This window comes from Mesoplodon densirostris, chromosome 10 (genome assembly GCF_025265405.1).
Source record: "Mesoplodon densirostris isolate mMesDen1 chromosome 10, mMesDen1 primary haplotype, whole genome shotgun sequence".
NCBI classification, from domain to species: Eukaryota; Metazoa; Chordata; class Mammalia; order Artiodactyla; family Ziphiidae; genus Mesoplodon; species Mesoplodon densirostris.
The window spans coordinates 104782512-104804710 of NC_082670.1; the positions used below are offsets into that span (position 1 = coordinate 104782512).

At 39.0% G+C, this 22199-nt stretch overlaps 1 protein-coding gene across 1 annotated transcript in view; it reads left to right on the forward strand.

The window, feature by feature from the left end:
* Positions 1-22199, forward strand: part of SYN2 (synapsin II) — a 172855-nt gene that overhangs the window by 25078 nt on the left and 125578 nt on the right. The window lies entirely within an intron of this gene.

Genomic DNA, 22199 nt, shown 5'->3' on the forward strand with positions numbered 1-22199 from the left:
CATTGTTATTCAATGCCATGGAAATATGCTGGGAGTGCAATGAAAAAGTACTGTCTTCCTGTGAACTAGACAGTTGTAAAAGATGTTATGAATGTTTCAGACTCAAATGGATCTGAAGAAGGAAGGTGTAGTGGATTGAATAGTGTCCCTCATATCTACCCATCACCTTAGAATGTGACCATTTTTGGAAATAAGGTCTTTGCAGAAGTGATTCGTTAAGGATTTTGAGATGAAATCTTCCTAGATTTAGGGTGGGCTCTAAATTCAATGACTGGTGTCCTTATAAGGAGAAGAGAGGACACAGAGAGGAGCAGGGACAAAAAGTCCATGTGAAATTAGAGGCAGAGATTGGAGCTAGGTAGCTACACGCCAGGGAACAGCAAGGATTGCTGATAGCCACTAGAAGCTGGAAGAAGCAAGGAACCGATGGTCCCCTGCAGCTTTCAGAGGGAACATAGCCCTGCCAACACCTTGATTTCAGATTTCTAGCCTCCAAAACTGTGAGAGAATAAATTTTGACTGTTTTAAGCAATGATGTTTGTGCTGATTTGTTACAGCAGTCTTAGGAAACTAATACAGAAGGGAAGAAAAAATGATTACCAAAAGTCTCTTATATACCAACCTTATTCTAGGTACTATAATATGTTATTTTACTTTATCTCTCAACAGCTTTATGTAGGTAGGGATTATTTATCCATATTTTATTATCAGAAAAGTAAGATTCAGAAAGATAAAATAGAAAACTCATGTTTCAAAAATATTATATCATTCTGTTTTCAGCTATATATCAATACTTTCTTCTTCTCTTGGTTGCCTGAGGAACTTACTTTGTGGTCCTCACAGTGACTGGGCACTGAATTGTGATGTTCTATCCCTACTAGATTGGTTAAAGATGTGAATGGTGGATTAGTCAAAAGAGGGCCGGAAGTCTCATATGACCTTTCTTCTGGGTCTGACTTTTAGCCTCTCTCCCCGAACATCTTTACCTACATATTCACTCAGCCTTCATGAAACTTTCCGATATTCCTCTTTACCTAATAATTTTCTCTCTCTCTCTTTCTCTCTCTCTTTCATCTGAAACTCCATAACAGTTTATCTACTGAATTTTATTACTCTTATCACAGGCTATATTTTATTATGTGATTTTTGTCTATGTCTTACTCTCCCAGGTACATTGTCAACTTCTTGAGGATGAGGATCTTGTCTTGTTCATTTTTTTTTTTTTTTTTTTTTTTTTTGCGGTATGCGGGCCTCTCACTGTTGTGGCCTCTCCCGTTGCGGAGCACAGGCTCCGGATGCGCAGGCCCAGCGGCCATGGCTCACGGGCCCAGCCGCTCCGCGGCATATGGGATCCTCCCAGACCGGGGCACGAACCCGTATCCCCTGCATCGGTAGGCGGACTCTTAACCACTGCGCCACCAGGGAGGCCCTTGTTCATTTTTATATCCTCCATATTACGTACTGGGAATCCTTACTCATAACATCTGCTAATTAATTGTTAGTTGGATTTCTGTTTTCCTCTTCTCCCTCTTCTCCAGTTTTCAGGTTCCAGTGCCAACTTTTGGAAGGCAAAGTTCATCTTTGGTTTCTTCCTATCTTCCTTTTCAGTGACGTTATTATCCTTGTGTACCTCATACCCTCTCTGGGCCTTGTTGTCCGCTGACTCATTTAATTTTATTCTGAAGTGTTGCTATGCTGTATTCTAAACACGTTTTTAAGGGGTCTATCATAGCATTTTCACAATGTTATAATCATGTTAGATGCCTGCCTCCCAAACTACAAATTTCTCAAAAAGAAGGGTTTTTCTTGCCCATTCTAATACCCAAAATGCCTAGTTTTTTGCTTCACATTCATTAAATGTTGGTTGAGTGAGTAAATTAATGGTGTTTTACTTCCTAGGATGTCTGTATTTTTCTAGGAAAACTGGTAGCCTGGTAGGCCTTCCAAATCCAATTGAATTTGGTGGTAGAATTTTTAAAAATATTAACAAGTATTGAGGTAGACGTCTGGGGTGGGAGCCTTTTGATTCCCCTAATATTCAACCTTATAGGTTACCCTCTATTTTAGATGGCTGGTCCTGCCGGGTATAGATGCGAAGTAGATCATAAGGCCAAGATCATCTTGAAAAGTGATGCTGAAACTCTCCATATGGAGCAGACTATTTCCTGGAGAGTTTTGTGAAGCTGTCTTTTCATGAAAATAGCTTTTAAGAAGCAAAGCACAACATTTTAAGCTTCAGATAATTCAAGGCTTAGAGGTGGTTGAGATCCTCTTTTATAGTTTCTTCCTCTAGGGGAGTGGCGTAGCATGAGAGAAAGAACACTGACGTGGGGGTCACAGTGCAAGTTCTGGTCCCAAACATGAGTGTAATTATTTATATGATTATAGTGGACTTCTGTTGTTTTTGCCTTCCAGTGTCCATTTCCCCTTCTTTTAATACCATTGTCTAGATTTTCCTCTGGAGAGCCATCTTCTCCCTAGAACTCAGGTCTTGTGCTTTGGGCAGAGCTCACTTCACCCCTGGCTTCAAGGATGGACATGTGATTCATGCCTTGCTAATTAGAGTATTATATTTTTCTGATCATGGAGATTGATTTAGGAATGGGCAGCAGTCTCAGTTTGGATCTATTTTTGATCAATGTTTTTTAGAGAAGGTATGTATTCTTTTTATATTGGATATGAACCTGGGAAGATGTAAGACTGGGGTCCTCAGGAGAAGTTCTGCCTGGGAATGAAGCCAAAACAGAGATGAGAAGCAACCAGATCCTCTGAACTCCTAAAATCTGTTGAACTCAAAACCTGGACTTTTCATATATGTGAATTAGTAATTTTGTTTTTGCCTAGTTTACTTCTGCAAGTCACCTGAAAAGGTGACTTTAAACAAGCTTTTCAGGACTTCCCTGGTGGCGCAGTGGTTAAGAATCCGCCTGAGGGCCTCCCTGGTGGCGCAGTGGTTAAGAGTCCGCCTGCCGATGCAGGGGATACGGGTTCGTGCCCCGGTCTGGGAGGATCCCATATGCCGCGGAGCGGCTGGGCCCGTGAGCCATGGCCGCTGGGCCTGCGCATCCGGAGCCTGTGCTCCGCAACGGGAGAGGCCACAACAGTGAGAGGCCCGCATACAGCAAAAAGAAAAAAAAAAAAAAAGAATCCGCCTGCCAATGCAGGGGACACGGGTTCGAGCCCTGGTCCGGGAAGATCCCATATGCCACAGAGCAGCTACGCCCGTGCATCACAACTACTGAGCCTGTGCTCTAGAGCCCACGAGGCACAAGTACTGAAGCCTGTGTGACACAACTACTGAAGCCCACTCATCTAGAGCCTGTGCTCCACAATAGGAGAAGCCACTGCAGTGAGAAGCCCATGCACCACAACGAAGAGTAGCTGCCGCTCGCCGCAACTAGGGAAAGCCCACACGCAACAACAAAGACCCAACACAGCCAAAAATAAATAAATAAATAAATTTATTTAAAAACAAACAAGCTTTTCTGACCTTTTATTTTAGTATCTTTAAAATGAGTACACTGGGCTCATTAAGAGGGAGATTTACTTCTATGTTGATATCTGTTTGAAATAAACTAGATTTTTTTCCATTGGAATAACCCAGGTTGGTGGTCTGGATGTTCTTGGTGCTACTAAGTTGTGTTTCCCTGTTGTTAAATCTGACTACTGATATTTCAATGGATTTATAAAATGATAGCATTGTCACTTATCATGTCTGTAAACGTGACCACATATTTTAGCCTCTGAGTTTTAGTTTCCTCTTTTAGGGTACTGATGCTGATAGCTGTCTTGTTCAACTCACAGAGTCAAATGGTGGAATGAAATCAGAGGGTCAGAAGAGAAGTATAATTTTGGCTGTAGAGGATAGGTAGGATTCAGATGAGAAGAAAGGTAAGGCATGAACATGAATGACGTGAGCAAAGGAAAAAAAAAATGAGAATTCTTTTGTAAGTCAATCTTGTTCACATTCCTGGTGGAATATTGTATTTCATTCTGTCTTTCTCACTGCATGAATAATTAGGGTACTGAAAGATTTGAAATAAGATCTTTGTGGGAAAGTAAAGGGTTCCAGAAATATGACTGAAAACTTAGTAACTGTCTATAATTATCTTGTTCTGTCAAAAAAATTCTGAGCAATGGTTTTCCATTCTTTCAGAGGAGAGAACTAGGCGAATTGGTATGAGATATTTGGAGTCTAATGAAGACATTTGGTTAAACATTAGAGCCCCTCAAAATAGGAGGACTCTCTTTATCTTGAATCATGATCATCTAGTTTTATGGAAATATGTGGAGGCGCTGAGGTTTCTAGATGAGCATTTGGCATCCCTTTTAACTATAAGTCTACCTGGTTGTGGTTCTTGTCATGAGCAACAGATATTTCTGCTATTGGGGAATAAGAACAATACCTATAAACAAGTTTTCTATATTTTATTGTACTTTATGGCATTAGGCATATGGAATCCATGGGACTTTAGAGCTGAAAGAGATAGTAAGAATAATAGGGCAAATGTTTATTGAGTACTAGTTGTGTGCTATCCACTGTGCTAATTTCTTTACATATATTAAAGATCTTCCTCGACTTATGATGGGGTTACATCTCGATAAACTTATGGTAAGTTGAAAATATTGTAAGCTGAAAATGCATTTAATACACCTAACCTACTAAACATCACAGCCTAGCCTGCCGTAAATGTCCTTAGAACACTTACATTAGCCTACAGTTGGGCAAAATCATCTCACACAAAGCCTATTTTATAATAAATATCTTGAATATCTCATGTAATTGTATACTATACTGAAAGTGAAAAACAGAATGGTCTCTAGGTACAGAATGGTTGTAAGTGCATCATTTGTTTACTCTCGTGTTCACTGACTGGTTTTGGGAGCTGTGGCTCATTACTGCTGCCCAGCATCATGGGAGAGCATCCTACCTGTTGCTAGCCTGGGAAAAGATCAAAATTCAGAATTCGGGGCTTCCCTGGTGGCACAGTGGTTGAGAGTCCGCCTGCCAATGCGGGGGACACGGGTTCGTGCCCCGGTCCAGGAAGATCCCACATACCACGGAGCGGCTAGGCCCGTGAGCCATGGCCGCTGAGCCTGCGCGTCCAGAGCCTGTGCTCCGCAACGGGAGAGGCCACAACGGTGAGAGGCCCGCGTACCGCAAAAAAAAAAAAAAAAAAAAAAAAAAAAAAATTCAGAATTCGATGTATGGTTTCTACTGAACGTGTATTGTTCTTGCACCATCGTAAAATCAAAAAATTGTCAAACCGTCATAATTTGGGGACCATCTGTGACTAATTCTCACAGTTACCCTATAAAATAGGTACAGTTATCATTACTATTTTTTAAAATTGAAGTATAGTTGATTTACAATGTTTCAGGTGTATATATCATTCCTATTTTATGAGTGAGGAGATTGAAGATTAACAGGTTAAGAAATGTACCCCCAGGTCAGGCAGCTAAGAAGTGGCAGAGCCAGAATAATTAAAAATCTGTAATTGTGTGCCTTAAAGGTTATGTGGTCTGGGGGTTCCCAGCCTGGGCTCCTCGTAATCTAGAGTCACAGTCCCCTTTCCACCCAGTGTCATTCCGCTGTACCACTACCAGGGGGCAGTACTTGTGGTGTAACAAAATCTGTGCTAAAAATGAAATCCAGAGGGAGTTTACTACATTTAGTATTTTAGTGTTGTTGTTTTTTTTTAATTTTAACTTCAGTGACTGCTTAATGACTGAGATATGGTTATAATAAATTAGGACTTTCAGCATTTTAAGATTTTTCTGATGCAATAAAAGAGAGTAAATAAAAAGCAAAATGCATAAATTAATTTTCCCTTTACTGCAAATAAGAGTTTTGTATTTAAAGTGATTTTAAATGAGATGCTAAGAATGAATGAGGAGAAATATATTTCACGTTTTTTTCCTGGGTTAAGTGGCTATGCTATTTTTCTATTTGAGTGGGTGGGTGGTTTTTTTTTTTTTTTTTGTCCTTGGAGGATTACATTACTTAGGGAGACCACCACCACTAATAACAACCATTTGAGTAATGTTTTACATTTTACAGAGTACTTTCACTTATGTTATTGCCCAAACAACATGAGTCTTTCCATCTTTTGTGTTCCCATAGTCCTCTGCACAGAGCCCTGCACTGTACTGTAACATTTTTGTGTGTGTTATTTACTCCCCACCCAACTATAGTCTCCAGAACAGTGTTCCTAGGGAACTGATCTGTGGGCCCTGTGGAGTTAGTACTGCCATGTTGAGTGGAGGGGAGCTCAGAGCTGCCTCCCAGAATGATATAAACTTTGAATCTGTTGGAGTTAAGAAAAAAGTTAAACTCAGTTTGCTTAGAAATAAAAGTGAAGCTTCTATTTATCGCATAGCGTAGCAGGAGAAAAAGCATAGAATTTGGACTCAAAAGATCTGGATTTGAATTCCTTCCCCTATTTACCAGACATTCATTCTCAAAGCACACTTGTACTTCTCCTCAGTAATATTCTTTTTTTTTTTTTGCGGTATGCGGGCCTCTCACTGGTGTGGCCTCTCCCGTTGCAGAGCCCAGGCTCTGGATGCGCAGGCTCAGTGGCCATGGCTCACGGGCCCAGCCGCTCTGCGGCATGTGGGATCTTCCCGGACCGGGGCATGAACCCGTGTCCCCTGCATCGGCAGGCAGACTGTCAACCACTGTGCCACCAGGGAAGCCCATCCTCAGTAGTATTTATTGCAGTTGTAATTAAATGATTATTTGTTTATTGATTATATTTTCCACTAGTATACAAATTTAATCAGGAGAGAAACTATCAGTATTCCTCACAATTATAGTCTCTGCACCTAGCACAGCAACTGATAAATATTTATTGAATGAATAAATCTGGTAAATTGGGACAAGGGGGATTAAAATTGTCTTGACAATCTGAGGAGTTGGAAAATTTTTCACTGAGGATGTTACATATAAATTGAGACTTGAAGGGTGAGTGGGAGTTGGCTAGGGAAATAATGAGGAAAACGTTCTGAGGGGAAGAAACATCTGGGAAAGGGAAAGAGCTTAGTTAGTTTGAAGAAACACATCCCTGTGTGACTGGAATGCAGGGAGGGGGAGGGTGGTGTGAAATGAAACTGGAGTAAACAGAGGCTAGATCATGCAGAGGCTTATAGGCTTTGTTAAGGCTTTTGCACTTGATTATAATAGAAATGGGATGCTATAAGAGTTTTCATAGAGGAGAGCCATGATAGATGTTTCTTTTGAAGTGACTGTCCTAGCTGCTATCTAGTGGGGACTGGATTGGAGGAGGGGAAATGTGGATGCTGGGAAACCATTAAAATGCTTTGAGAAGCCCAGGTGAGAGATGATGGTGGCTTGGACAAAGATAGTGGCAGTGGAGATGGAAGGAGGTGGAATAAGATAAGAAATACTTGCTAGATAAGATTATCAGGTCTTAATGATTAATTGGATGTGAGATGAAGGAGAGGGAGGTAGCAAAGTATGTCTGATAGGTTTCTGATAGGGCACCTGAGTAGATCCGGGGACCATTTACTGAGATGAGGAACACTGGAGGAGCCTGAAGAAACAGATTTTAGAGTGAGAGGATGAGTGTTATTTTAGACATGTTTTTGACATGTGTTTCAAGTGCCTATGAGACATCCAAGTAGAGGATGACTATGGGCAGTTAGGTATATGCGTTTGAACTTCAGGAAAGCATACTGTATTCGGTGACTATGAGGACAGAAAGAACTACCTTATTCTTTTTTTCATAACTGCATGTGTAAATACTAAAGTACCAATTATGTGGCATAATTAACCTAAGGAAAAGGTAAATAATATGGAGAGAGAAGAGTAATTTTTTTTTTGCCCAGACCTTTTTTTTTTAAATTGAAGTATAGTTGATATACAATGTTGTGTTAGTTTTAGGTGTACAGCAAAGTGATTGTTATACATGTATATATTCTTTTTCAGATTATTTTCCAATATAGGTTATAACCAGATATTGAATATAGTTCACCATGAAGGCACCCTGCCCAATCTTGTCTGATCTTGGAAGCTCAGCAGGGTTGGACCTGGTTAGTACTTGGATGGGAGAGAAGAGTAATTTATAAATGTGAGTTTCCTTTAAGAGAAAGGGGAAATGAGGTCCAGCTAACAGGTGGTTTTGGTCTTAGATTAGAGGAGGGCCACCTGACTTATTATTTTAACAGAAGGGATAGAGGAGAATGTACAGAGGGATGAAAGATACAGAAAGTTGTGTAGATTGAATGGTGGGAAGTTGAGGATGTATCCATCTGGTGGATTCTATTTTCTCTGTTAAGTAGGAGGCTAGGTCATCTACTGAGAAGGAAGAAGGAAAGGGTGCTATTTGAAGGGAATGAATAAGTTTTGAAATCACCGTTGTCTTTTGACCGGTCAAACACATGATTATCGACAGTCAAAGGCCTTGTTGAGGTGCCTTTCTGCAGTGTTGTATGTTTTGGCATTCCTCAGCAACTTGGGGACATATTTGGAGAAGGTGTGTAATTGAGCTTATCAGGGGTTTTTGAGGTTTTACCAGGTAGAAAGGGTGAAAGGCAAAGGAAATATAGGTTATTGAAATACTAGGTCATGGAATCGAGAGGCAGAAGAAGATAGGAAAGGGGCAATGGACTGAGGTAGTGGTTCTCAAACTTTAGTGTGCATCAGAATCATTTGGAGAATTTGTTAAGACATAGATTGCTTTCATTTGAAAAATAGGAGGGTAAGTTCTGATGCCTTTCTCATGTAATTGTTGTAGGACATTAAGGAGGCAGCATGTGAATGTTCTCTAATTAGAAGAGAGCTATTAACATGCTTTTTGCGGTAAGGCATTCAGATTTAAGGAGGTTCAATAAATTAGCAAGTAACTCTTGGTATAAGAATACTTTAGTTTCCTAGGTACCTGATTACATACAGTTTACACACTTTGTGTATTCCAGCCTTTTGCTTCTGACTTACAGGCAGAATGCCCATTATTTATCTCTAGTGGATTGAGCATTTTCTGTGATCCCAAGTGAAAGATTTAGCCTCTCTGTGCCTTTTTAAAATGAAGCAATCAATATTTGCATTGTTTTTACTTTCCCATGAGGATAGTATGAGATTTCATATTTTTTTCATTATTTTTTAACTACAGTTTTTTTGCATTCTTTTGAGACTGTTTTTCACATATAATGAAAGGTCTTCATTTTAGTTATAGAATCTGGTGATTTATTATAAAGATGATGATAGCTAACATTTATTGAGCATTAATGTGTGCTATGCATTGTGCCAGTTACACAATAAATAGGACAGTCTAAGGAAGTGCCTACTTAGTGTTTTAATACAATATTTCATTGAATCCTTTCAGCAGTCTTATGAGGGTATAAACTAGATTTCCCCTATTTTACAAATAAGTAAGGCTTAGGTAAGTGATATGCCCAAGTCATGCAGCTTCTAAGTGATAGCTGGGGTTCAAATCCAAGGTTGTCCAATTCCATACCCCTGTTCATAATCACTATACTAGAATTGCAGCAATCAACACAGTAGTGTCTACTTTTGGTCATTAAGTCAGCTGGTTTACTAATTTTGCAATTACATGCAGACTTAAGCTCTGGGAGCTTGTGTGTCCATCTTTTTGAGTTCTATATAAGGGATTGTCAGGGTTTATGAATATACAGATGAGACTGGAGGCACTTGAAGTTTAGAAATGTTCATGGCCCCATCTTTATCATTCATTTTACAAAAACTTATTGAAGACTTAAGGTATGTCAGGACATTGTGCTAGGTGTATGGTATGTAAGACAGTCTGAATTCTTACTGGTTTAGCATAACTTGGGGAAATTTAACTTTGGGGCTCAAAAGAGAAGCAGAGAGGAATTGTGAGAACATTAGATTGAAACTTGAGAGATCTGGGTTCAAGTCTAGAACCAGAGTGTTATAGACAGCTTGGGTGATGTATAGGAAATGGTACAGTACTTCCTGTAAAATGGCTAGAACATGTTGAATGAAACCATGGTTTGGAACTAATTTTGTTTTGCGTCCTGTGATGTATTCTGTTACAAAATTCTTCTCTTTTGTTTATTTATATATCCACTGGGCAGCGCATATGTTTGTGCCACACCTCTGCCTGGGTGGTTGATGGATTTGGAAACATGCTTGTGTCCAGAGGATTGGGAGAGCAGATGCCAGCCAGAGATGGAATCAGTACCCTGGAGAGCTCCAAGCGGGCCGGAGATCCAAGCAACAAACCAATCCTTAGGCTGTCAATGATTATAATTCTGCAGGAATCTTAGAATGTTAGCAGATCCTGAAGTTATTCCCTTCATTTAGTGTAGATTCCTTGACAATGATGGCTCCAGTTTGGACTGATTTTGTAGGTTTGTAGACTTGGAAAGATCTTTGGGGTCACCTCATCTAACTTCTTCATTTTAAATAGAAAACAGAGACCCAGAATGAGAATACAAAAGGACAAGTGCCTTGTCAAAGAGAGCACAGCAAGTCGTTAGAAAAGACTGGCCAAGAATCCAAGTCTTTTGAGTGACAGGCCAATGCTTCGTGTGTGATGATGGATCTACCTGTCTTTAAGTGTCTTCTTAATAAAAGCAGTTCAGATTATAAGAATAAAAGAAGTAATAAATCCTACACAATATTTTTAGCAAAAAATTATTGTTTTCTGGATGAACAGGGATTTAAGATGGCCTCATAGGACTGAGGCAAAGGGATATATAGTGTCAGTTTCTTTAGATTCTCTTGGTGGCTTTCAGTGGATAATTTTTTTTTAATTGGAACATAAGGAGGGTATTGTGCTGAGAGATGAGTTGCTACATTGTTCTACATCTCTGCAAGAGGCACAGGCTCTGATAATTTCTTCTCCAGAGCGGCTGCTGGGCTTCTAGTTTTGGGTGGTGGTGGTCTGTTCTTCACACTGCTGCAGCCCCAGTAAGTTTTCTTAGTACAAATAAATACCCAAATGGCAGAGCTGAAGGGTCTTACCTTTGGTCTGCCTCCTTTATTTTACGGATTAATTTTAGTTCTGAGCTATTCTTCAACATTAAGTATGTCTCAGAGCTCTAAAACTGTACATTGAGGCTTGTTCTTGCATTAGCCCACTTGGAAATGCTTTACCAGAGATTTTTTCTGGACCAGAGGGAATCTACCTTAAATGGGTCAATTGCAGAGAACATCCTTTGAAGCACACTCTGGAACAGCATCTGGCCTTATGTGTTAGGGTCTCACTTCTTCAGGCAAAAACTTTCTCAGGTATTCATTCAGCTTCTCCAAGAAAGAAGGTTTTTGGAGGCCAGAAATCTTATTAAATCCACTATATATATCCCATGTGGGTTACTGCTGCTGGGCTGGCTTTCTGCTAGTTTCCTCTTCCATTCTGTTTCTTTATGTTGTTCTTTTTAATGACAATAATTCTTTGCCTTTCACAGGTGTTTCGGTTTTAAAATTGTTGACACATCCTTATTTAATCCTCCCACCAATCATATGATAGATATTATATACATTTTAGTATTTAGATTCAGCAAACATTTGTGAATGCTAGATACATGCTAGACATTGTGCTAGTCTTTCACATATATCATTTTTAAACATCTCTGTAAAATGTTATCCACATTTTAGAGAAGAGAAATAAAATCTTAAAGAGATTAAGTAACTTCTATTCCATTCATTTTTGTTTTCTTATACCTACCACCGATTAGAACTGTCCTTAGCACTTAGGAGAAGTAAAAGACATGTTTGCTGTTCTCCAGAACTCATGTGGGAGTGTCTGAGGGAGTCAAGATTTGTAAAGACAGTGTAGAACTTAAGTGTTAAGAGTTAATTGTTGGTTATACATCCAAGAAAAAAAATTAAGTTGAACTGTTAGAAGAGGGCAAGAAAAATCAGAGTGGACCAAAGAAACGAATACAATTTTATGAAGAGAAGATAGAACCTAAATTGAGGGATCTGGAGCCATTATAGGTCCCTGATCCGTGGATAAGATGATAAAGAGTTAGGTTAGGAATGTGAAGCTAGCTAGAGAGATTAGTGGGAAGAGAGATTGGAGGCCAGAAAACAAGCTAGGAGATTGTTTTAATCTAGATTACCCATAGGAGCCAGGCCTGGTCATGTCTTTCTACTTCTAAGGGAAAAGATAATTTTTTTTAATGCAAAGGATCATGGCATTCTTTTTTTTATTTTTTATTTTTTTATTTTTTATTTTTTATTTTATTAGTTTCTGCTTTATAACAAAGTGAATCAGTCATACATATACATCTGTTCCCACATCCCTTCCCTCATGCATCTCCCTCCCTCCCACCCTCCCCATCCCACCCCTCCAGGAGGTCACAAAGCACCGAGCTGATCTCCCTGTGCTCTGCGGCTGCTTCCCACTATCTATCTACCTTACGTTTGGTAGTGTATATATGTCCATGCCTCTCTTTCGCTTTGTCACAGCTTACCCTTCCCCCTCCCCATATCCTCAAGTCCATTCTCAAGTAGGTCTGTGTCTTTATTCCCGTTTTACCCCTAGGTTCTTCATGACATTTTTTAAAAATTCCATATATATGTGTTAGCATACGGTATTTGTCTTTCTCTTTCTGACTTACTTCACTCTGTATGACAGACTCTAGGTCTATCCACCTCATTACAAATAGCTCAGTTTCGTTTCTTTTTATGGCTGAGTAATATTCCATTGTATATATGTGCCACATCTTCTTTATCCATTCATCCAATGATGGACACTTAGGTTGTTTCCAGCTCCGGGCTATTGTGAATAGAGCTGCAATGAACATTTTGGTACATGTCTCTTTTTGAATTATGGTTTTCTCAGGGTATATGCCTAGTAGTGGGATTGCTGGGTCATATGGTAGTTCTATTTTTAGTTTTTTAAGGAACCTCCATACTGTTCTCCATTGTGGCTGTATCAATTCACATTCCCACCAGCAGTGCAAGAGTGTTCCCTTTTCTCCACACCCTCTCCAGCATTTATTGTTTCTAGATTTCTTGATGATGGCCATTCTGACTGGTGTGAGATGATATCTCATTGTAATTTTGATTTGCATTTCTCTAATGATTAATGATGTTGAGCATTCTTTCATGTGTTTGTTGGCAGTCTGTATATCTTCTTTGGAGAAATGCCTATTTAAGTCTTCTGCCCATTTTTGGATTGGGTTGTTTGTTTTTTTGCTATTGAGCTGCATGAGCTGTTTATAAAATTTGGAGATTAATCCTTTGTCAGTTGCTTCATTTGCAAATATTTTCTCCCATTCTGAGGGTTGTCTTTTGGTCTTGTTTATGGTTTCCTTTGCTCTGCAAAAGCTTTGAAGTTTCATTAGGTCCCATTTGTTTATCTTTGTTTTTATTTCCATTTCTCTAGGAGGTGGGTCCAAAAGGATCTTGCTGTGATTTATGTCATAGAGTGTTCTACCTATGTTTTCCTCTAAGAGTTTGATAGTTTCTGGCCTTACATTTAGGTCTTTAATCCATTTTTTTTTTTTTTTTTTGCGTTACATGGGCCTCTCACTGTTGTGGCCTCTCCCGTTGCGGAGCACAGGCTCTGGACGCACAGGCTCAACGGCCACGGCTCACGGGCCCAGCCGCTCCACGGCACGTGGGATCCTCCCAGACCGGGGCACGAACCCGTGTCCCCTGCATCGGCAGGCGGACTCTCAACCACTGCGCCACCAGGGAAGCCCCTTTAATCCATTTTGAGCTTATTTTTGTGTATGGTGTTAGGGAATGATCTAATCTCAAACTTTTACATGTCCCTGTCCCGTTTTCCCAGCACAACTTATTGAAGAGGCTGTCCTTTCTCCACTGTACATTCCTGCCTCCTTTATCAAAGATAAGTTGGCCATATGTGCGTGGGTTTATCTCTGGGCTTTCTATCCTGATCCACTGATCTTTCTGTTTTTATACCAGTACCACACTGTCTTAATTACCGTAGCTTTGTAGTATAGTCTGAAGTCAGGGAGCCTGATTCCTCCAGCTCCGTTTTTCGTTCTCAAGATTGCTTTGGCTATTCGGGGTCTTTTGTTTTTCCAAACAAATTTTGAAATTTTTTGTTCTAGTTCTGTGAAAAATGCCAGTGGTAGTTTGATAGGGATTGCATTGAATCTGTAGATTGCTTTGGGTAGTAGAGTCATTTTCACAATATTGATTCTTCCAATCCAGGAGCATGGTATATCTCTCCATCTATTTGTATCATCTTTAATTTCTTTCATCAGTGTCTTATAATTTTCTGCATACAGGTCTTTTTTCTCCTTAGGTAGGTTTATTCCTAGATATTTTATTCTTTTTGTTGCAATGGTAAATGGGAGTGTTTTCTTGATTTCATTTTCAGATTTTTCATCATTAGTGTACAGGAATGCCAGAGATTTCTGTACATTAATTTTGTATCCTGCTACTTTACCAAATTCATTGATTAGCTCTAGTAGTTTTTCGGTAGCATCTTTAGGATTCTCTATGTATAGTATCATGTCATCTGCAAACAGTGACAGCTTTACTTCTTCTTTTCCAATTTGGATTCCTTTTATTTCCTCTTCTTCTCTGATTGCTGTGGCTAAAACTTCCAAAACTATGTTGAATAAGAGTGGTGAGAGTGGGCAGCCTTGTCTTGTTCCTGATCTTAGTGGAAATGGTTTCAGTTTTTCACCATTGAGGACAATGTTGGCTGTGGGTTTGTCATATATGGCCTTTATTATGTTGAGGAAAGTTCCCTCTATGCCTACTTTCTGCAGGGTTTTTATCATAAATGGGTGTTGAATTTTGTCGAAAGCTTTCTCTGCATCTATTGAGATGATCATATGGTTTTTCTCCTTCAACTTGTTAATATGGTGTATCACATTGATTGATTTGCGTATATTGAAGAATCCTTGCATTCCTGGAATAAACCCCACTTGATCATGGTGTATGATCCTTTTAATGTGCTGTTGGATTCTGTTTGCTAGTATTTTGTTGAGGATTTTTGCATCTATGTTCATCAGTGATATTGGCCTGTAGTTTCCTTTCTTTGTGACATCCTTGCCTGGTTTTGGTATCAAGGTGATGGTGGCCTCGTAGAATGAGTTTGGGAGTGTTCCTTCCTCTGATATTGTTTGGAAGAGTTTGAGAAGGATGGGTGTTAGCTCTTCTCTAAATGTTTGATAGAATTCGCCTGTGAAACCATCTGGTCCTGGGCTTTTGTTTGATGGAAGATTTTTAATCACAGTTTCAATTTCAGTGCTTGTGATTGGTCTATTCATATTTTCTATTTCTTCCTGAGTCAGTCTTGGCAGGTTGTGCATTTCTAAGAATTTGTCCATTTCTTCCAGGTTGTCCATTTTATTGGCATAGAGTTGCTTATAGTAATCTCTCATGATCTTTTGTATTTCTGCAGTGTCAGTTGTTACTTCTCCTTTTTCATTTCTAATTCTATTGATTTGAGTCTTCTCCCTTCTTTTCTTGATGAGTCTGGCTAATGGTTTGTCAATTTTGTTTATCTTCTCAAAGAACCAGCTTTTAGTTTGGTTCATCTTTGCTATCGTTTCCTTCATTTCTTTTTCATTTATTTCTGATCTGATCTTTATGATTTCTTTCCTTCTGCTAACTTTGGGGGTTTTTTGTTCTTCTTTCTCTAATTGCTTTAGGTGCAGGGTCAGGTTGTTTACTCGAGATGTTTCCTGTTTCTTAAGGCGGGATTGTGTTGCTATAAACTTCCCCCTTAGAACTGCTTTTGCTGCGTCCCATAGGTTTTGGGTCGTCGTGTCTCCATTGTCATTTGTTTCTAGGTATTTTTTAATTTCCTCTTTGATTTCTTCAGTGATCACTTCGTTATTGAGTAGTGTATTGTTTAGCCTCCATGTGTTTGTATTTTTTACAGATCTTTTCCTGTAATTGATGTCTAGTCTCATAGCATTGTGGTCGGAAAAGATACTTGATACAATTTCAATTTTCTTAAATTTACCGAGGCTTGATTTGTGACCCAAGATATGATCTATCCTGGAGAATGTTCCATGAGCACTTGAGAAAAATGTGTATTCTGTTGTTTTTGGATGGAATGTCCTATAAATATCAATTAAGTCCATCTTGTTTAATGTATCATTTAAAGCTTGTGTTTCCTTATTTATTTTCATTTTGGATGATCTGTCCATTGGTGAAAGTGGGGTGTTAAAGTCCCCTACTATGATTGTGTTACTGTCGATTTCCCCCTTTATGGCTGTTAGTATTTGCCTTATGTATTGAGGTGCTCCTATGTTGGGTGCATAAATATTTACAATTGTTATATCTTCTTCTTGGATCGATCCCTTTATCGTTATGTAGTGTCCTTCTTTGTCTCTTCTAATAGTCTTTATTTTAAAGTCTATTTTGTCTGATATAAGAATTGCTACTCCAGCTTTCTTTTGATTTCCATTTGCATGAAATATCTTTTTCCATCCCCTTACTTTCAATCTGTATGTGTCTCTAGGTCTGAAGTGGGTCTCTTGTAGACAGCATATATATGGGTCTTGTTTTTGTATCCATTCAGCCACTCTGTGTCTTTTGGTGGGAGCATTTAGTCCATTTACATTTAAGGTAATTATTGATATGTATGTTCCTATTCCCATTTCCTTAATTGCTTTGGGTTCGTTATTGTAGGTATATTCCTTCTGTTGTGTTTCTTGCCTAGAGAAGTTCCTTTAGCATTTGTTGTAAAGCTGGTTTGGTGGTGCTGAACTCTCTCAGCTTTTGCTTGTCTGTAAAGGTTTTAATTTCTCCATCAAATCTGAATGAGATCCTTGCTGGGTAGAGTAATCTTGGTTGCAGGTTTCTCTCCTTCATCACTTTAATTATGTCCTGCCACTCCTTTCTGGCTTGTAGAGTTTCTGCTGAGAGATCAGCTGTTAACCTGATGGGGATTCCCTTGTGTGTTATTTGTTGTTTTTCCCTTGCTGCTTTTAATATGGTTTCTTTGTGTTTAATTTTTGACAGTTTGATTAATATGTGTCTTGGCGTATTTCTCCTTGGATTTATTCTGTATGGGACTCTCTGTGCCTCCTGGACTTGATTAACTATTTCCTTTCCCATATTAGGGAAGTTTTCAACTATAATCTCTTCAAATATTTTCTCAGTCCCTTTCTTTTTCTCTTCTTCTTCTGGAACCCCTATAATTCGAATGTTGGTGCGTTTAATGTTGTCCCAGAGGTCTCTGAGACTGTCCTCTGTTCTTTTCATTCTTTTTTCTTTATTTTGCTCTGCATCAGTTATTTCCACTATTTTATCTTCCACCTCACTTATCCGTTCTTCTGCCTCAGTTATTCTGCTATTGATCCCATCTAGAGTATTTTTCATTTCATTTATTGTGTTTTTAATCGATGCTTGATTCATCTTTAGTTCTTCTAGGTCCTTGTTAACTGTTTCTTGCATTTTGTCTATTCTATTTCCAAGATTATGGATCTTGGAAACAGAATCTTGGATCAGCTTTACTATCATTATTCTGAATTCTTTTTCAGGTAGACTGCCTATTACCTCTTCATTTGTTAGGTCTGGTAGGTTTTTATCTTGCTCCTTCTCCTGCTGTGTGTTTTTCTGTCTTCTCATTTTGCTTATGTTACTGTGTTTGGGCTGCAGATTCGTAGTTCCCGTTGTTTTTGGTGTCTGTCCCCAGTGGCTAAGGTTGTTTCAGTAGGTTGTGTAGGCTTCCTGGTGGGGGGGACTAATGCCTGTGTTCTGGTGGTTGAGGCTCGATCTTGTCTTTCTGGTGGACAGGTCCACGTCTGGTGGTGTGTTTTGGGGTGCCTATGGCCTTATTATGTTTTTAGGTAGCCTCTCTGCTAATGGGTGGGGTTGTGTTCCTGCCTTGCTAGTTGCTTGGCATAGGGTGACCGGCACTATAGCTTGCTGGTCGTTGACTGAAGCTGGGTGCTGGTATTGAGATGGAGATCTCTGGGAGATTTTCGCTGCTTGATATTATGTGGAGCTGGGAGGTCTCTTGTGGACCCGTGTCCTGAAGTTGGCTCTCCCACTTCAGAGGCACAGCACTGACTCCTGGCTGCAGCACCAAGAGCCTTTCATCCACCCGGCTGATTGGAAACCTTCTTGTCCTCAATTCATTGGCTATACTGGATTATTTTTCTTGGGTCAGACCTTCAGACTTCTACCAGAAATCGTTCCTTTGGGGAAACCAGGCCTTCCCAGAAACTCAGGAAACTGAAATCCCCAGCCGGGGAGTAAGCAGGGAGCCTGCGATCCGGCGCTTTGAAGTTTTCCCCGGAGCAGAGTCGAGGCGGCGAGGAGGAGCAACGGGAGGTGGGGTGGGTGGGGAGAGGTGTGCGGGGTTGGAGGAAAGTGGGGTGGCGACGTTGGCGATGGGAGAAGGGGCCGGGCCGGGGAAGCGCGGCGGACAGCAAAGTTTGCCGTCCCCCGCTGCCCGCAACCCGCTCGCGGCGCCGCGCTCGCTCGCCTCCCTCGCCGTCTCGATCATAGCATTCTTGAAATTCTTAGCTTTGCCCCTGCAGTTTAGCCTTCAAAGAAGTGGTAGGTTAGGGAATTTGGACACATATCCCTCTTCTCTTCCTTTGACCCCAAAATGCTGCTTTGAACTTGCTGCTTGTTCCCATGCCTCTTCTGAAAGATGACCTTTCTGTTTCTCAGCATCTTCCATACACATTGTTTCATTTTACTTTTACAATAGTTGTGCTGCAAAAGGCCTGGCAGATGTTATTCCCATTTGATAAATGAAGAGACCGAGACCAACGTAAATTAAACAATTTGTACAAGATCACACATTAAAGTACCTTAGAGCTGGGAATAGGATTCTGATGAGTGATAGTTTTTTCTCATTACCTGGTAGAGGTAAACTTAGCTCTCACACTCCCCGTCTACTCTCCATTCATCAAATTTAATTATTCCACAGTATGTACTTATATCAGTGATCAGTGTTTATATTATTATAATTACATAAATATTGTTTTCTGCAGAGCTAGATGATATATTGTACTCTGATTGTAATGCTTACCATATACCCTTTTTTCTAGAGTTAACAGTATTCTGATGTTTTTTCCTTGAATAAATTTTATAAATTAAGTTTTAAATTTTCACACTGTTTCATCAGAATTCATCATACACCTGTAACTTAGTCCATGTTCCCTAGTAAACAGAGCTTGAGGCGAGTATTAAATGCTGACTGAGAAGTGCAATCCCAGAGCAGCAAGAGTGAGGGTAAGGGGAAATGAGGCAGCAAGAATGGGAAGCAAATGCAAGGTGCATTACTTGCATTTGCATTACTGCACTGGCTACTGCTTAACAACAAGCCGTGAAGAGATAACAGCTGGTCATTTGGCAGGTTCACCTACTCACCCACTCAGGACATTTCCATATGGGCTGTACTGAAAATTGTTAGAATAGTCCGTTAGAAAGAGGGAAAGAGATTTTGTCTATTGGCTTCCCTCTGTTTTGTTTCCCATTGTGTATAATTTTCCACATGAAGAATAACCTCCCCTTTCCTGGTTGCATCATCAGATGTGTCTTTGGCAATTTGGAGGGAAGCAAGATCCTACCTACTGTAGTGTGACACCTTGTCTGAATCTGGAAGTTGTGGGAGGAGTCAGAGACTCAGGGAATATAGCTAGTTGGCCTCAGATATGTGTCTAATACAATCAGTTGCTAACAATATCTGAAAAATCTACTGATACTCTCCTCTCCCATCCCCTGTCTGGAGATCTCCTTCCCAGAACCTCTATTCTGTTTCAATCTGTACTATTTGCTACATAGGCCTATTGCATCTTGGGATTTTTTTTTTTTTAACTGCTCTCCTGGGGAGTAGCTACTGTTTCATGGATCCCACTTTTTTCTTTTTTGCTTTACTTTTATTCCCTCATTCTACCGGAGCACATCTTCTAGGAGGTTTTTAAGAAAAAGTGCCTAAGAGATGAATCTTCTGAGAATTGCATGTTCAAAAATGTTGTTATTCTACTCATACATTTGGTTTACAGTTTACTAGAATACAGAATTCTAGATTGAAAATAGTAATTTTTCCCCCAAATTTAGAAAATTATTGCTCTGTCTTCTGCCATCTCATATTACTTTGAGAAGTTTAATATTGATAGGTTAAGAAGGCAGAATTAAAGAATAAAAAGCTTGATGCTTGAACTTTAGGTTATATAGATTTTTATATCAAACAATTTAAGGATATATTTATATGGGACATTTATAAAAATTAATATGAACAAGTCCTAGAGAACACATTAACAGATTTCAAAAATAGAAATTATAAAGAATGATCTTTGACTACAACACAATGAAATTAGAAGTTAATACAAAAAGATAAAAATTTAAAATTCCCCATGTATTTTGAAAATTTAAAAGCATACTGTTAGCCTACTGTAGAGCACAGGGTACTCTGCTCAGTATTCTGTAATAACCTAAATGGGAAAAGAATTTGAAAAAGAATAGATACATGTATATGTATAACCAAATCACTTTGCTGTACACCTGGAACTAACACAACATTGTTAATCAACTATACTCCAATATAAAATAAAAAATTTAAAAATAATTTAAAAATTAAAAAAAGAAAAAGAATAGATACATGTATATCTATAGCTGAATCACTTTGCTCTATACCTGAAACTAACACATTGTTAATCAACTATACTCCAATATAAAATAAAAAATTTTTAAAAAGCATACTGCTAAATAAGTAACACAAATTTAAAATACCTAGAACTGAATTTCAATGAAAACATTACATAGCAATATTTGAGGGATAAAGCAAAGGTAGAGTTTTGAAGAAAATTTAAACCTTAAATACGTAAATTAGGTAAGAAAACTTTAAAGTGAATGCGCTAAGTGTCCATTTTATGAAGTTAGGAAATGAAAAAAATAAACTGGAAGGAAAAAAAAATACAGAAAAAAGCATGGATTCCCATACACACAGAAAAGACCTTCTGGGATTTTGTGATTGTGTTGGCTCTGTGGACCAATTTTGGAGAAATGACATCTTTGCAGTTATGAATCTTCTAGTTCATAAACATGATGTGTCCCACCATTTATTTGTTGCTTCTCTAACTTCTCTAAATTTCATTATGTGGTTTTTCAGTGTGGAAGCCTTTCACATATTTCATTGCCTTTATCCCTGGGTGTTTGGTGGTTCTTTTGATGCTATTGTACATGGCATTATTCTTTGAATTTCATTTTTTATTTATTGGTTGCTGGCACCTCGAAACAAGTAAGTTTTTGCAAAAAAAAAAAAAAGACAATTAGAATATTTCCATTTTGCAACTCCTAGTGAATTAATGTATCTAGGCATTGACCACCAACAGCTGTTAACATCACAAAAAGAGAGACTGCAGACATTATGAGCTCCTGATAAAAGAACATAAAGGGACCTAACATGAGTCTGATGAAGCCTCTGGATCCAGCTGCCAATTTGCAGGGAACACAGAAGCCCAAGGAACATGTTTATCTTCCTCTCGGAAAATTCTGCCTGTATGTCCAGTGCTCCAAGTTCTTCAACATAGCAGCCATAAGGGGAAAAAAAAAGATGAAGGAGGAAACCTGTGGATTAAAAGGGATTTAGAAGACACATAATATTTTTGTTTTTGTTTTTTTAAATGGGCAACTGTAAACTATAGTGTTTAAGAATGTATACTTGGGTGCAAACATAATGGAGTGATCATTATAAAAGTCAGGATAGAGATTACTTTTAGGGGAAGGGAGGAGTCTAATTTTGGGACAGGGGACTGTGGGAGCTGCTGGGATAGCAGGCAAAATTCTGTTTCTTAACCTGGATGGTGAATACGTGAGTGTTTACCTTATAACAACTCATTAAACTCATTAAGCAATACATTTTTTGGTGGGACTTTCTGTGCCTTTGTTTTATTTTACAATATAAAGTTTAAAGAAAAGAATGTTTTCTGTGGTCTGAACTAATGAACAAGAGGATTAGTGGGCACAGAGGAGGAAAGAAGGGAGCTTTATAAAAAAAAATTTTTTTTTTTTACTACTCTGTGCTGAGCTGTGTACTAGGGAGTTTCACAGATAATATCTAAATATTCAAAACCGACTGTCCCTGTTTTACTGAGTGTTATAGAGGTTAAATAACTTACTCATGGTAGTGAGTAGCAGAGTAGAAATTAAAGCCCAAACTTGACCTGGTTCCAAAGTACATATTACTTCTACTTTTCTCATTGACTGATGTTGGCAAGCAGAAGTGTGGGTGGTACACTGATTTCTCTCTAAATTCAGTGTCTACAGTATCTATCCTTAAATTAGT